The sequence below is a fragment of the Bos indicus x Bos taurus genome, chromosome 19, assembly GCF_003369695.1.
Source record: "Bos indicus x Bos taurus breed Angus x Brahman F1 hybrid chromosome 19, Bos_hybrid_MaternalHap_v2.0, whole genome shotgun sequence".
Taxonomy (NCBI): Eukaryota; Metazoa; Chordata; class Mammalia; order Artiodactyla; family Bovidae; genus Bos; species Bos indicus x Bos taurus.
This window is the reverse complement of record NC_040094.1, coordinates 38448586-38464509: the sequence shown is the minus strand read 5'-3', so window position 1 is coordinate 38464509 and position 15924 is coordinate 38448586. Positions and strand designations below refer to the sequence as shown.

General features: G+C 43.9%; 1 non-coding gene across 1 annotated transcript; it reads left to right on the top strand.

The window, feature by feature from the left end:
- Positions 1-12333: 12333 nt before the first annotated feature.
- On the top strand, positions 12334-12405 carry TRNAQ-UUG. The gene has a single exon. It is a non-coding gene; the product is annotated as a tRNA-Gln (tRNA).
- The last annotated feature ends 3519 nt before the right edge of the window (positions 12406-15924 follow it).

Below are 15924 nucleotides of genomic sequence, written 5' to 3'. Positions count from 1 at the left end.
AATCTTTTCCAGAATCAGGTCTTTTCCAATGACTTGGCTCTTTGGAGCCAAGTATCAGGTGGCCAAAGTACTGGAGCTTCAGCTTCGGCATCAGTCCTTCAATGAATGTTCAAGGTCGATTTCCTTTAGGATTGATTGTTTTGGTCTCCTTGCAGTCCAAGGGACTCTCAAGAGTCTTCTCCAGCACTACAATTCAAAAGCATTAATTCTTCAGCACTCAGCCTTCTTTATGGTCCAACTCTCACATCCATACATGACTAGACGAAAAACCATAGCTTTGATTATGTGGATCTTTGTCAGCAAAGTAATGTCTCTGCTTTTTAATATGCCTGATTGTGTTTGTCTTAGCTTTTCTTCCAAGGAGCAAGTGTCTAATTTCATGGCTCTCTCACCGTCTGCAGTAATTTTGGAGCCCAAGAAAACAAAGTCTGTCATTGTTTCCATTGTTTCCCCTTCTGTTTGCCATGAAGTGATGGGACCAGATGCCATGATCTTAGTTTTTCACTGTTGAGTTTTAAGCCAGCTTTTTCACTCTCCTCTCACTTTCATCAAGAGGCTCTTTAGTTCCTCTTTACTTTCTGCCATAAGGGTGGTGTCATCTGCCTATCTGAGGTTATTGATATTTCTCTTGGAAACCTGGATTTCAGCTTATGCTTCATCCAGCCTGGCATTTTGCATGATGTACTCTGCATGTAAGTTAAGTAAGCAGGGTGACAATATACAGCCTTCACATAATCCTTTCCCAATTTGGAACCAGTACGTTGTTCCATGTCCGGTTCTAATTGTTGCTTCTTGTCCTGCATACAGGTTTCTCAGGAGGCAGGTAAGTTGGTCTGGTATTCCCATCTCTATAAGAATCTTCCACAGTTTGCTGTGATCCACACAAAGGCTTTAGTGTAGTCAATGAAACAGAAGTAGATACTTTGCTAGAGTTCTCTTGCTTTTTCTGTGATTCAGTGGATTTTGGTAATTTGATCTCTGGTTCCTTTGCCTTTTCTAAATCCAGCTTGTACATCTGGAAGTTCTGTGTTCACAGACTGCTGAAGCCTAGCTTGAAGGATTTTGAGCAATACCTTATTAACATGTGAACTGAGGGCAATTGTGAAGTAGTTTGAACATTCTTTGGCATTGTCCTTCTTTGAGATTGGCATGAAAACTGACCTTTTCCAATCCTGTAGCCACTGCTGAGTTTTCCAAATTTGCTGGCATGTTGAGTGCAACACTTTAACAGCATCTTTTAGGATTTGAGATAGCTCAGGTAGAATTCCATCACCTCCACTAGCTTTGATCATAGTGATGCTTCCTAAAGCCCACTTGACTTCACACTCCAAGATGTCTGGTTCTAGGTGCGTGATCATTCTATCGTGGTTATCCGGCAGCCCTGGGATTTCTTTGGAAGGAATGATGCTAAGGCTGAAACTCCAGTACTTTGGCCACCTCATGCGAAGAGTTGACTCATTGGAAAAGACCCTGATGCTGGGAGGGATTGGGGGCAGAAGGAGAAGGGGACGACAGAGGATGAGATGGCTGGATGGCATCACTGACTCGATGGACATGAGTCTGAGTGAACTCCGGGAGTTGGTGATGGACAGGGAGGTGGTGTGTTGCGATTCATGGGGTCGCAAAGAGTCAGACACGACTGAGCGACTGATCTGATCTGAAGAGATCTTAATGAACTTGTATAGTTCCTCTGTGTATTCTTGCCACCTCTTTTTATTATCTTCTGGTTCTGTTAGGTCCATATCATTTCTGTCCTTTATTGTGCCCATCTTTGCATGAAATGTTCTCTTGGTATCTCTAATTTTCTTGAAGAGATCTCTAGTCTTTCCCATTCTATTGTTTTCCTGTATTTCTTTGCGTTGTTCACTGAGGAAGGCTTTCTTATCTCTTTGCTATTCCTTGGAACTCTGCATTCAGATGGATATCTTTTTCTCCTTTGCCTTTTATTTCTCTTCTTTTCTCAGCTATGCATAAGCCCTCCTCAGACAACTGTTTTGCCTTTTTGTGTTTCTTTTTCTTGGGGATGGTTTTGATCACCACCTTCTGTATGATGTTATGAACCTCCGTCCATAGTTCTTCATGCAATCTGTCTATCAGATCTAATTCCTTGAATCTATTTGTCACTTCCACTGTATAATTGTAAGAAATTTGATTTGGGTCATACCTGAATGGCCTAGTGGTTTTCCCTGCTTTCTTCAACTTAATACAGTGGTGTTGGTCAGTTATATCTCAATAAAACTGAAGGAAAAGAACAAGCACATGTGTTTACTCAGGATGAGCATCTCTGTCACTCAGGATCTAGTGCTCAGCACCAGGACAGCATAACCTGTTTCCCTAAATATCTCCTCTGAGACTAGACACTGTCCAGGCCCCAGAGAGATGCTTCTCTATTCCTCTTGCCCTGTGTTCTCAAAACAAAAGACAGTTGCATCCAAATGCACTGAAAGTCTGTGGACAGTGCTTTGAAATGTAGGTATGATTTGAGCAGCAAAGTGCTTAGGTAAAAGAAAAAGACACATTTTTAAATTTGTCAAATTCTTCCTCTCAAAATAAATAACAATAAAGTCTCGCTCACTACCTAGTGTGTATTTTCTTGCCTTTCAATGCATGGTTACAAAAGTACTAGAAAATTAGTGTGCTGTTCACAATTGCATGTGTGGCTTAAGAACATTTAAAAATAGTAAGCAATTTTTATTAATCTTTTATTTTTATACATGTGGTTCTAGCTGTATCATACCTAAGTTTTCAAAACTTAAATCTAACTATAAAAACCACAGCTTTACAATATTTAGGATTTTGCCTTTTAAAGATAAATTTGTCAAGGTAAGAGGATAGTGAAAGTCACTCAGTCACGTCTGACTCTTTGCAACCCCATGGACTATACAGTCCATGAAATTCTCCAGGCCAGAATACTGGAGTTATGCTTTTCCCTTCTCCATGAGATCTTCCCAACCCAGGGATCAAACCCAGGTCTCCCACAATGCAGGCAGATTCTTTACCAGCTGAGCCACAAGGGAAGACAAGAATACTGGAGTGGGTATCCTATCCCTTCTCCAGCAGATCTTCTTGACCCAGGAATTGAGCCAGGGTCTCCTGCATTGCAGGCAGATTCTTTACCAACTGAGCTATCTGGGAAACATTTACTTTAACAGTTTGCTAGCTTCAGTTATTACAGCTTTTATATGTATAAAAATAATTAAAATATACATTAAATATTTAAATATTGAGACATATTTAATTTGTCCCAGGCCTGATTCCCCACCCCCACCCAAAAAAAGTCTGTCTTCCTCATGAATTGCTTGCAGCATGGCATGTGGGGTCTTAGTTCCCTGATCAGGGATCAAAACTTTGTCCCCTGTAGTGGAAGCATGGAGTCTTAACCAATGGACCACCAGGTAGGTCTCTTGCATTCTTGATACAGGGAGATGGAGGTCATGGCAACTGTAGCATCTTTCAACATCCTCCAGCAGGGACTGTTGTGATGTGTGGCAGTTACCATCAGTAGGTTCCAGGAAAATCTTCCCTGCTCCCAAGATCTGGAACTGTCTACTCCAGCCAAGACTCCAAGAGGAGTTCTTCAAATGGAGGATGTTTGCTTAAACCATGAGCCGGTTCTCCAAGAAAATTTCTCTAGGAATAGATCAAATTCCCAGAGAGTGTGTGACTCCACATCACGGTCTTACTATATTGGACCAAGAGGAGCTGAACCACTACCCAAGCCAATTGTCTCTCTTGGAATGTGAATTGGATCTGAAACCATCAAGTGGGTGGCTGGACAGCGGAGTGCTCCCATATGCTATTCGGACTGGGGAGCAGAAAAGACTAGTCTGCAATGAGAAAAGGAATTCAACATAAGCACAAAGAGAAGCTGAAATGAGAGACTTCTGGCAGCCTTCTGGTTCTTTCCTGAGGTCTGGCTATGGTCCTGCCCTGGGGTTTTGTGAAACACTATATCCTTATAATTCTCCTTTTTTTCTTAATTTGAGTTGATTCCTGTGACTTACAAGCAAAGTGTTCTAAATAATACAAGTATTCTGTGTATGTGTGTTTTCAAAACAGGCATAAATAAAATGTTTTCTCTTTTGGGAAGTTTGGAAGCAAAAATCAGGTCATAGAGAATAACCCCTGTGTGGGCCTCCCTCCAGTCTTAAATTTCAGACACAATTTGATCCAAGAGCAGCCTGGATCAAACCAATAACAAAGGTATCCTTTCAGGACAGTGAAGGGCCTCTGCTACTTCCTGCTAAACTACAAATTCCTGGACTGATGGAGATGCTCACGTGCTAAGTTGTTTCAGTCGTATCTGATGCTTTGCGACCCTGTGGACTGTAGCTCCTCTATCCATGGGATTCTCCAGTCAAGAATACTAGAGTGGGTTGCCATGTCCTCCTCCAGGGGATCTTCCTGACCCAGGGACTGAACCTGTGTCTCTTAGGTCTCATTCAGTGGCAGGTGGGTTCTTTACCACTAGCGCCACCTGCCAAGCCCAGGGACAAATTGGTGCAAATAATTGTGTGGGCCTCCAGGGGGAGCTCTGGAGTCGCAAAGAGTCGGACACGACTGAGCGACTTCACTTTCACTTTCTAGGGGCAGCGCAGGTCCAGTCCGTTTCCCCTCTGCTTAGTCCCACTCCCCAGCTCTGGAAAGGAAAATTTCTGTTGAGTTTCAGAAAGGAATCCTGTTGGCTACTGGGTTAGTGGCCTTTTTCTTGCATATATGAGGTCTGTCCATTTCATGTGACTGAAGTAGAAATGGGACTGGGGTTTGCCTCCTTTTGGATACTCTCCCTGACTCAGGAAGGTATCTCCCCAACTGTTTTTTTGATTATCGACTGACCAACAATATATACAAGCCACTATAAAGGGTATCTATGAGAATGCATTTGTCTGCATGTACCAGAAACTTGACCCAAACTGTCTTAAACTGTCTCATATATAGTTTGAAGCCCAGAGGTGGAGCAGACCACAGGTTTCCTGTCACTGACAGGAATAGGTGTTAGGGATTCCAAGCCCTGGCAGTGGAGGGGGCGCCTTGCTTAGCCCATCTAGCACCACCCAGGACAATCTAGGTTCTTCTAAGAGGAGCCACCTTGGCCATTACCTTCCTGTTCCCCATCTGAGTGGGCATTGGGCAGGGTGACCTTTCTGGGGCCTCCACAGCCATAACTGCCTACTTCCTGCTAGTGCTCTTCACAAGCCCAGGATTGGCCGCAGGAGCTAAAACACACTAGCTGTTATCAGTCAGATGTTTAAGGAAACTTGATTGCCAGTGAGATTTCATTGGCAATTCTTTCTTTTATTTCAGTCCAGACATCTTGTCTAGACATAGTCTTGGAGACTAGGAAATCCATTCTGGTAACCACAGGTCTCCACACGTGGCCTTTGCCATGATGTTGTCATCTAAGGTACAGAGAGACCGTCTATAATCTCTTTGCCCCCAGGTTTTTCTTCTTCGTGGGTAGAAAATGTTTAAAGCATTGCAGTGTAATAGGCTAGGCTTTTGCTCCAGTTGGTCTCCTGCTAAGTCTTCTGTCTCTGCTGGTGCTTTCTCTTGGGTGGGAGATTTCAGCTTTTCTAGTCCTGAAGGCTCCACATTATAGGACATCCAGTAAACTTGGATTGCAAGCCACTCTTAGCAAAGCCATAGGACACCTGCTTTAAAACAGGCTGCATCAGCCTAAAACTCCTCTGTCTCATAGGACCATCATGAAGACGGCATGAAACACATGCCAACATCCTGGTTTTTTCCTACCATTTGCCATTATTGATATCCTACAGTCTTGCTAGGCCCATAGTCTGTGTTCCAGACCCCAGCAACAATTTCAGGATCAGCTTCCAAGGAAGTCGCTGCTGTCTACCCCAGTTTTTCTGCTCAAACCTACACCTAATGACCTTCACAGTGTTCTTGTCTATATACAGCTCTTTTTCTTAATCCTTTGCCTGGATGCTTCAGCCACCTTTCTGTCCTTCAGCCTCCCTGTTCCAGCTTCAGACAAGTCTACTATATAAAACCTATATCCCTCAAACCTCTTTAAGTTTTACCAAGATATCAAAGTTTTCATTATGTAATTGAGTAGAGTGTATAACTGCACAAGCCCCTCTATCACATGTGCTTGGAAATATCCCTGATCTCTGCATGCAAGAACACAGGTACTAATAAAAAGAATCATTTCGACTTGATTGAAATTAAAACCTTCTGCTAAACAAAAGACACTATTTTTCCTTGGTTGTGTGGCTTGTGGGATACTTAGTTCCTCGACCAGGGATCAAACCCAGGCATTCATCAGTGAAAAGGTGGAGTCTTAACCACCGGACCACCAGGGAATTCCCAAAAAGACACTATTAAGAATGTAGAAAGACAAGCCATAGACTGGAAGAAAATATCTTCAGTATAAATATTTGACAAAGGATCCAGATACATTAGGTTCAAACTGGTAACAACCCAACTGTCCATCAACTGAAAAATGAATGAACAAACTGTGGTCCATTCATAGAATGGACTACTCAGCAATGAAAAACATACTGCTAGTAAATAAAATGACATGCATGAATCTTGAAAAAATCTTTAGCAAAAGTGAAGCGAAGTGGCAGCTGCACAGTCATGTCTGACTCTGTGACCCCATGGACTATAGCCTGCCAGGTTCCCCTGTCCATGGGATTCTCCAGGCAAGAATACTGGAGTGGGTTGCCATTTCCTTCTCCAGGGTCTTCCCAACCCAGGGATTGAACCCTGGTCTCTTGCGTTGCAGGCAGATTCTTTACTATCTGAGCCACCAGGGAAGCCAGGCACAAAAGATACTCAAAACAGTGTATGTATACTATAATAATAGGCAAAACTAATTTCTGGTAATAGAAACCACAGTAGTGATTTCAGTAAAGACTGGAAAAAAGGATCAGAGAACTTTCTGGAGTGATGGAAATGCCCTATATCTTGATCCAGTCGGTGATCATATAAATGTATACATTTGTAAAAAAATAATTGATTTCTTCAGTTAAGGTATGTGCATTTTTCTTAACATAAATAATATCTCAATACAATGATTTTTAAAAAGTGAGATGGAGGACTTCCCTGGTGGCTCAGTGGTGAAGAATCCACCTTCCAAAGCAGGACACATGTATTTGATCCCTGATCTGGGAAGATCCCACAAGCCACAGAGTGACTAAGCCCACATACCACAACTATTGCGCTTGTACTCTGGAGCCAGGGAACCACAACTACGGAAGCCCGCGTGCCCTAGAGCAACAAATGCCACCACAAAAAGAAGTCCGCACACCACACCCAGAGAGTATCCCCCACTTGCTGCAACTAGAGAAAGCCAACATGCATCAGTGAAGACCCAGGGCAGCCAAAAAAATGATGTAGCTCAGATTTCCTCATCAGAGCCTGGGGAATGCCAGGCTCAGAGCAGGAGGCTGGACAGCAGGGGTTGGGATGTGGCCAGTGGAGGCTCAGGGCAGGTCACCCTGCACAAGTTGACACTGGTGGCTTCTCTAGCATAATCAGGGTTCACAAGGCAAGATAGTGACTTGTGGCAGATCTCACTTATCCTGGGCGGCCAGGAAAAAGAGAAAGGCTCATTCTATCCCAGTTAACTGTGAGCATCCTAACATGGTTACGGGAAACGGACTGAACGTAGCCTTGAGAGTGAATATGAATACTTTCCACCTTGACTACTCAAAGCATTATCGTCCCTACTCCATGGTCTGTTCGTTTACAGGCTCATAAGAAATGGGAGAATATCTTTAAAGTTCCTAATCCTGGACTTCACCCCTGTTTTCTTAAACCCTGGCCTCATTGTACTTTCTGGGGTACAGTCTGCCCTCAGTCACAGGTGCCACAGCTGAAGCTACGCTAACCCCACCTCTGGCAGACCCCTGAACTCCCCTAGCTCAGGAGCCACCTTGTGGAGGCTTGAAAGTCTATCCTCAAAGATGTCATGAGATGCCATCTTTAGGATGTCACACACCGTGGGTTAAAAGAAACTAGTTATACTGGGGCAGGGAGATTATATGTTGTCTCTGTTATCATATATATATATATATTATATATATTTTAAAGTGTATAATATATATATTAAAAATATATATAAAAATATATATATAGTGTGTTTGTATGTATGATGCTAAAGGGTCTCTGAACACAAAACTAGATTGTTGTTTCTTCCTCCTAAGTTCCCCTGTGCCCTCTAATGGGGTTCAGGGAACATGTCTGTTAAGGCATTAGCCATGCTCAAAGATAAGCCAAGTCCCAAGGAATTCATAGCCCGACCAAGGAGGATAGGGAGGGAAGATGGGAGAGACTGAGCCACAGAACACAATTTCTTATAATTCCAATGAGTCATGAGAAAAGTTGTAAGCGAGATGATTCTTTCACATCCCTTGGGAAATGAGAAAGTAGGGCTGTTAAGGTTTTGTTCAAGCTGAGAAAGAAAGTGGGGGGAATTGCAAAGGAAGAACTAGGGAGTAGAGTAGGGAGAAGTGGGAATAGGAAGGCAGTCAATCCTCCTCCTTCACACTGGAGAGAGGAACTACACGTATACTTTCAAAGGATATAATCATCACCCTTTAATAGTTTCTGCAGTAGCTTTTGAAAAATTAATTGCAATGCACTTTAGCCTGTACTGAACCCTTGCAAGAAAAAACTAGAATGGGAAGGCTGAGGTCCAGAGCTGCCCAAGTCATTTGATGTTAAGTCAAGTTGATATTACGTCACTCCAGCCTCGAGAAAGGGATAACCCTTATCTCACCATAGAAACTCAAGGGAAATTTGGTTATTTCTTCAAAAAGGAAAATCGTTAATGTTTCTTCTAACAATATACAAGAAAAAGAAAAGAAAAGGCCTTCATAAATTTATTCCCAAGAGATAACTGTCATCAACAGACCTTTTTGGATTTGGACTAAGCAGGTTCTTCACTATATGTAACAGAAAAGGACTCTAGGTACCTTACATAGAAAAGTGGCTTATTAGGAGGATCTTACATAGTTCATAACAACAGAGGGAAAGCAAACTCAGAAAGATGGGCAAGAATGAAGGGAATCTAGGCAGCCAGGAACCTGCCAAGGTCAGGATCCTGGACAACCTACTAGGGGTGCCGCATCTGCTGCCGGTGGACATGGCATGGCTGCCATCACTGCCTCTGAGACTCGGCGTCACAGCCACCACCAGCAGCCAGCTAAGTTCTAAAATGTTCCTGCTTCTGGATTCTAAGTCCAATTGGCTAGGGTATGTTAGGTAGATAGAATAGGGAAAAGGAGTCCAAAATGGCGGTGGCTAAAAGACAAGGAAGGGAAAAGCCCGCGAAAATAGAACAAAAGAAGGTCTGAGGACCGGAGTGAGGACCTCAGGTAAAACAAACAACACTCCTGGCTGGCCCATTTTACATAGGACAGACCGAGGGAGAGATAAACATATAAAAAGAGGAGCAAAAATAAACAAATGGGACCTAATTAAACTTAAAAGCTTCTGCACAACAAAGGAAACTATAAGCAAGGTGAAAAGACAGCCTTCAGAATGGGAGAAAATAATAGCAAATGAAGCAACTGACAAACAACCAATCTCAAAAATATATAAGCAACTCCTACAGCTCAATTCCAGAAAAATAAATGACCCAATCAAAAAATGGGCCAAAGAACTAAATAGACATTTCTCCAAAGGAGACATACAGATGGCTAACAAACACATGAAAAGATGCTCAACATCACTCATTATCAGAGAAATGCAAATCAAAACCACTATGAGGTACCATTTCATGCCAGTCAGAATGGCTGCGATCCAAAAGTCTACAAGCAATAAATGCTGGAGAGGATGTGGAGAAAAGGGAACCCTCTTACACTGTTGGTGGGAATGCAAACTAGTACAGCCACTATGGAGAACAGTGTGGAGATTCCTTAAAAAACTGGAAATAGAACTGCCTTATGACCCAGCAATCCCACTGCTGGGCATACACACTGAGGAAACCAGAATTGAAAGAGACACGTGTACCCCAATGTTCACTGCAGTACTGTTTACAATAGACAGGACATGGAAGTAACCTAGATACCCATCAGCAGATGAATGGATAAGAAAGCTGTGCCACTTATACACAATGGAATATTACTCAGCAATTAAAAAGAATACATTTGAATCAGTTCTAATGAGGTGGATGAAACTGGAGTCTATTATACAGAGTGAAGTAAGCCAGAAAGAAAAACACCAATACAGTATACTAACGCATATATATGGAATTTAGAAAGATGGTAACAATAACCCTGTATACGAGACAGCAAAAGAGACACTGATGTATAGAACAGTCTTTTGGACTCTGTGGGAGAGGGAAAGGGTGGGATGATTTGGGAGAATGGCATTGAAACATGTATAATATCATATATGAAAGGAGTCGCCAGTCCAGGTTCGATGCATGATACTGGATGCTTGGGGCTGGTGCAGGGATGACCCAGAGGGATGGTACGGGGAGGGAGGAGGGAGGAGGGTTCAGGATGGGGAACACGTGTATACCTGTGGTGGATTCATGTTGATATATGGCAAAACCAATACAATATTGTAAAGTTAAAAAATAAAATAAGGAAAAAAAAATCTGAGAGAACGGATATGGAGCCACCACGAGAGCAGGGCTGTAACTTAGTCGCCATGGGGTTCAGCACAATACTCACAGAACTCTGTAAAAGTCCATTAACAAATGCACAGATGGGTGGGCAGGTGGGGGGGATAGTCAGTTACTTGCCATTAACTAGTCTTCTGGACCTAACAAATTCAATTCTTAAGATGAACTTTGAAAATAGCTTCATAATAAAGTTATATAGTCTATATGCATAAAAAAAAAAAAAGAGCCAAAGCTAGCTAGCTCGCGCGCGCTCTCTCTCTTTCCCACCCCGAATACTGGGGCGCTCTTCTCCTCGTGTCTTTGGATTGACGTGCCCTCACGCCTCGAAGATGGATTTTCCTGCTATCTTCTAAATAAAATAGAGCTGTAACACTGAGCTGTAACACTGATTTGTCTAAGAGCTATAACAAGGTCCATTTGAGACCTGAGAGCTATAACACGGTCTATCCAAGACCTGAGAGCGGTGACACGTTAATGTCTGTCACTCCAAATCTTCGCTGTGACAAGACAAAGAACCGAGGAACACACACTCGCGGGACAGGTAAGGACACACACTTTCACTCTGGCAGCCAGGAGCCTGGAGAGTGAGAATGTCACACAGCTCTGCTGTCACCCAGTCCCATACAGTGTTGAATCCCTCAAGAAATCATATGGCCCAGGGCAAATATTCATTGTATCTGTATGCATTCAGCTTTTCTGTTTGTGTGTAAGAGAGATTTTATTATACACACTAATTGGTAAGTAGATTTTTGTTTTGTTTTGTTTAGGACAGTGTATCTTTTCATGCCAATACAATAATTTCCCCCTAAATTCTTGCACAGTATGTATTGTATAGATATTGTCAATATTTATTTAAATCAATTTTCACACGATGGACATTTATTTTTATTCTTTACTATTATAAACCACACAGCTGAGAAAAGTCTTGACCAACTGGCACTCATCCTAGTAGTCTCTAAGGATAAAGTTCCAAAAGTGAAACTGCTGAGCAAATGGCCTATAAAATTATCTGTCGCCAGATCGACCTTAAGAGACATTATCCATTTACACCTTAACTAAAACTTATGAGAAAGTCCAAAATCGACTGTCTTTCACTGATCTGCTTCTAATTTTGTTAGACGGAACCATCCACCAAGTAGCAGGAGAGGGAAATGGAAGTGAGACTTTCTGTGCTAATTTCTTGGCGCTCTAGCCACGTGGAACGCCAAGGAATCAGGTGGGGCGCACTTCCTGGCAGCGATTCGCGCTCGGGACACCAGGGCCTTGAACCGCATTCGCCCCACGTGCCAGTAGGCTTCCCTCCGGGCTCCGCCAAGATAACCTATCCAGAGCACCCTTTGTGTAAATAAATAAACAATAAGAAGCCCAGGATGGGAGGGCCGAGCCTCCTGCTCGTGAGCTGGAGGTCAGAGCCGGCCCTCTCCGGTCCAGCATTGCTAAGACCGATCCCGCCAGCCTGCCGCACTCCGTGCTTCCCCAAACTCGGTGAGGACCCATGGGGGAGAGCAGAGAGACAGGCGACAAGAAATGACACCCCGGGACCGGGAATGTATGGGACGCCGGGGATGCAGAAGTCCTCGCCGCTCCGCTTTGGCCCGCTCCTGCGGCTCGGGGCCCAGAGCCCACACTTCAGCGCCGGCGGACACTGGGCATCTACTACTGCTTTCCAAAGGCAGCTTCCCGCGCCCGCTATGTGGCTTGAGAAGACTGCCGGCCGCCTAAAGCAGCCAGCAGGTCCCATGGTGTAATGGTTAGCACTCTGGACTTTGAATCCAGCGATCCGAGTTCAAATCTCGGTGGGACCTCTCCAAACCTTTTGGTTCTATAATTCCTATTTTGGAGGCCTCCGGCGGTAGTGGATATCTCGTGCTGAGGCTTCTCCCCAGTGACCTATCGGACCGCGGTTTAGGCTCCCTCGGTCTTTCTCAGGATGCTTCCATTTCAGGGTCGGCCCGAAGGTTGCCGCACGCATGCGCAAGAGCCCGGGCGGAAAAGTAAGCGTGTCTGTGGGACTCGGAGTGGGACTTTACCTCGCAGGGGCTGCCAAAGGCGCCCGGAGGGTTTCCAGCATCCTGCTTCCGGCGGGGAACAGCAGCAGGCTTCGGGTCTGGGAGACGCCCCCTGCCCGCGCAAGCTGCCTGGAATCCTTCTTCCCATTGGCTAACGTGCCCAACAGTCTGCTCTGATAGCTGGGAACTAAATGGCCAAGCGAGCCGAGGTGAGGGAATAACCGGCGTGCGTTTGGGGATCGCTCCGCCCGGAAGTCGGTCAGATACTGAAATGTGTCTGGATTGTCCGCCACAGAGGGAGTGGACTTCGAGGTTGTTTGTGTCTTTTAGTCGGAAAAAAAAAAAAAAAAAAAATCCCTAAGTCAAGGAATCCGTTCTTCAGTCCGTTTCGGCCGGTCGGGCTATCTGCTAGCGCTTTCTCGTCGTATCGATGGGCTTTCTCTCGCAAGCAGACGATAGGGATCTCCGTGGGATTCACCCACAAGGCTGAGCGAATCTCTTTTGGCGAATTTGCCCAGGGTCGGTATTTGGGTGCTGAGCACGCGCACGTGATTTGCAGGAAAGGTTGTACCTCTGGGATAGCCGCGAAAAGAAGGGAATGGAGTGTTGTCTTCTGGGTTGGTATCTGGGTTTTAAGAGCTGTCTGTCTCTCGGAAATAAGTGACGAGGGAGCCCGCTGACGCACCTGTGATCTCCCTACAGGGTGACTGGCACTGTGATTATGTGGTCCCGCGCCTTGGGAGAATGCCATGGAAACAGAATACTCGCTCTGCTCTTCCCTTCTCTCATCCTGAGCACCCCTCCTCCCCAACCCACCCCACACACTGCTTAAACATTTGAATGGATTTGTGTGTATGGGCGATCCCAGCTTCAAAAATACCTAGGCATGACATGTGGGAGGACCTGCACTATCAAAGTTTATTATCAACTCTTAAACTGTAGGAATTAAGACAGTGTGGTACTAGAGCAGAGAAAGACAGACGAGTAGAACAGAATAGAGAGCCCAGATACAGATGCACACATACTTGGTGATTTATGATAAATATAGTACAACAGAGCAGTGGGAAAAGGGCCTTTTTTTCAGTAAATTATTCTGGGATCATTGAGTGTCCATATAGAAAAATATGAAATCAAATTCCTCCCAGTTTACAATAACACAGCAATACATTCTAGATGAATTATAGACTTTAATGTGAAAAAAAAAGCAATAAAGTTTTGGAATACAACGCAGGGGCATATCTTCATGACCTCAGGGTAGAGAAAGTCTTAAGACACAAAAGATTCTAAAAGCTTGATATATATCACCATATTAATATGATATTCTATGTTATCAAAAGATCCCAATAAGGAAGTGAAAAATTAAGCCATAGAAAAGGAAAATATATTTGTAATGCATAACTGACAATTTGTATGTACAGTATATTAAAAACTCTTAAAATTCAATAAGAAAAAAGAAACCTAATGGAAAATTACAAAAGACTTGAACTGGCACTTCATTTAAAAAAAAAAAAAAGGGAAATACAAATTAACCGATACACAGGAGAAGATGCAACGCATCAATCAAGAAAATGCAAATTAAAAGCCCAGTGAGATAGTATTACACACTTACCAGATTGACAGTGCTGAATGTTGGGTTTCCCTGGTGGCTCAGATGGCAAAGAATCCGCTGCGTGCAATGCGGGAGACCAGAGTTCGATCACTGGGTTGGGAAGATGCCCTGGAGGAGGGCTGTGGCAACCCACTCCAGTGTTCTTGCCTGAAGTCGGACATGACTGAGTGACTAAGCATACAGCACATGCTGAATGTTACCAAGATTATGGAATACGGTGAATTCTCAGAGGAGTGTAAGTTGGTGAGAAGTTGAAGGTATCATACCCTATAATCTGGCAATTTTACTCTTGTGTGTGTGTGTTCGGTCGCGTCAGTCGTGTCTGATTCTTTGTGACCCTATGGACTGTAGCCACCTCAGGGGGCTCCTCAGTCTGTGAGATTCTTCAGGTAAGGATACTGGCATATGTTACCCCAGGGGATCTTCCCAACCCAGGAATCAAACCTGAGTCTCTTACGTCTCCTGCATTGGCAGGCAAGTTCTTTATCATTAGTGCCACCCGGGAAGCCCGATTCTACTCCTGAAAGAAGTGAAGGTCTCTCAGTCGTGTCCAACTCTTTGTGACCCCATGGACTCTAGCCTTGCAGGGTCTTCTGTTCATGGAATTCTCCAGGCAAGAATACTAGAATGGGGAGCCGTTCCCTTCTCCAGGGGATCTTCCCAACCCGTGCTTTGAACTCAGGTCTCCAAAACTGCAGGTGGATTCTTTACCATCTGTGCCATCAGGGAAGCCCTAGACAGTGTATTTACTCCAAGACAGCGTAATAAAATGCAGACATCACTTTGCCTCCAAAGGTCTGTATAGTCAAAGCTATGGTTTTTCCTGTAGTCATGTATGGATGTGAGAGTTGGATTATAAAGAAGGCTGAACATGGAAGAATTGATGCTTTCAAATCGTGGTGCTGGAGAAGACTCTTGAGAGTCCCTTGGATAGCAGAGGGATCAAACCAGTCAATCCTAAAGGAAATCAACCCTTCAGGGGTTCATTGGAAAGATTGATGCTGAAGCTGAAGCTCCAATACTTTGGCCACCTGATGCAAAGAGCCAAATTATTGGAAAAGACCCTGATGCCAGGAAAGATTGAGGGCAGGAGGAGAAGGGGTCAGGACAACAGAGGATAAGATGGTTGGATGGCATCATCAACTCAGTGGACATGAGTTTGAGCAAACTCCAGGAGATAGTGAAGGACATGGAAGTCTAGCGTGCAGTCCATGGGGTAACAAAGAGTCATACACCACTTAGTGACTGAACAACAACAACATATAGCCACAGAAATGTTTGCTTCTGTGCACTCAGAGACATGTGTAAGAGTGTTTTTGTCAACCTAACAGCCAAAATTGGAGCTCAAATGTCCACCTACAGTAGAATGGATGAATAATTTGCAGTAAGGCCACACAATGGGATATCACACACCAACAAAACAAATGGACAACTCCATGCAACAAAATGGATGAATAATTTTTTCAAAACATGTTGAACAAAAGAAGATAGGTAGGAAAGGATAAATAATAAATTATTCCATTTGTTTAAAATTTCTAAACAGGAAAAACTTTTTTATTGTCTAGAGCTGCAAACTTAAATAGTAAAATTATCCAGCAAAGCAAAGAAGTAATTCACATGTAAGTGAGGGTATGGAATATTTCGGGGAAGAGAGAGGGCTGTGGTTGGAAGGGGGCCACCAGCAGTCTTCCAGGGATACTGATACT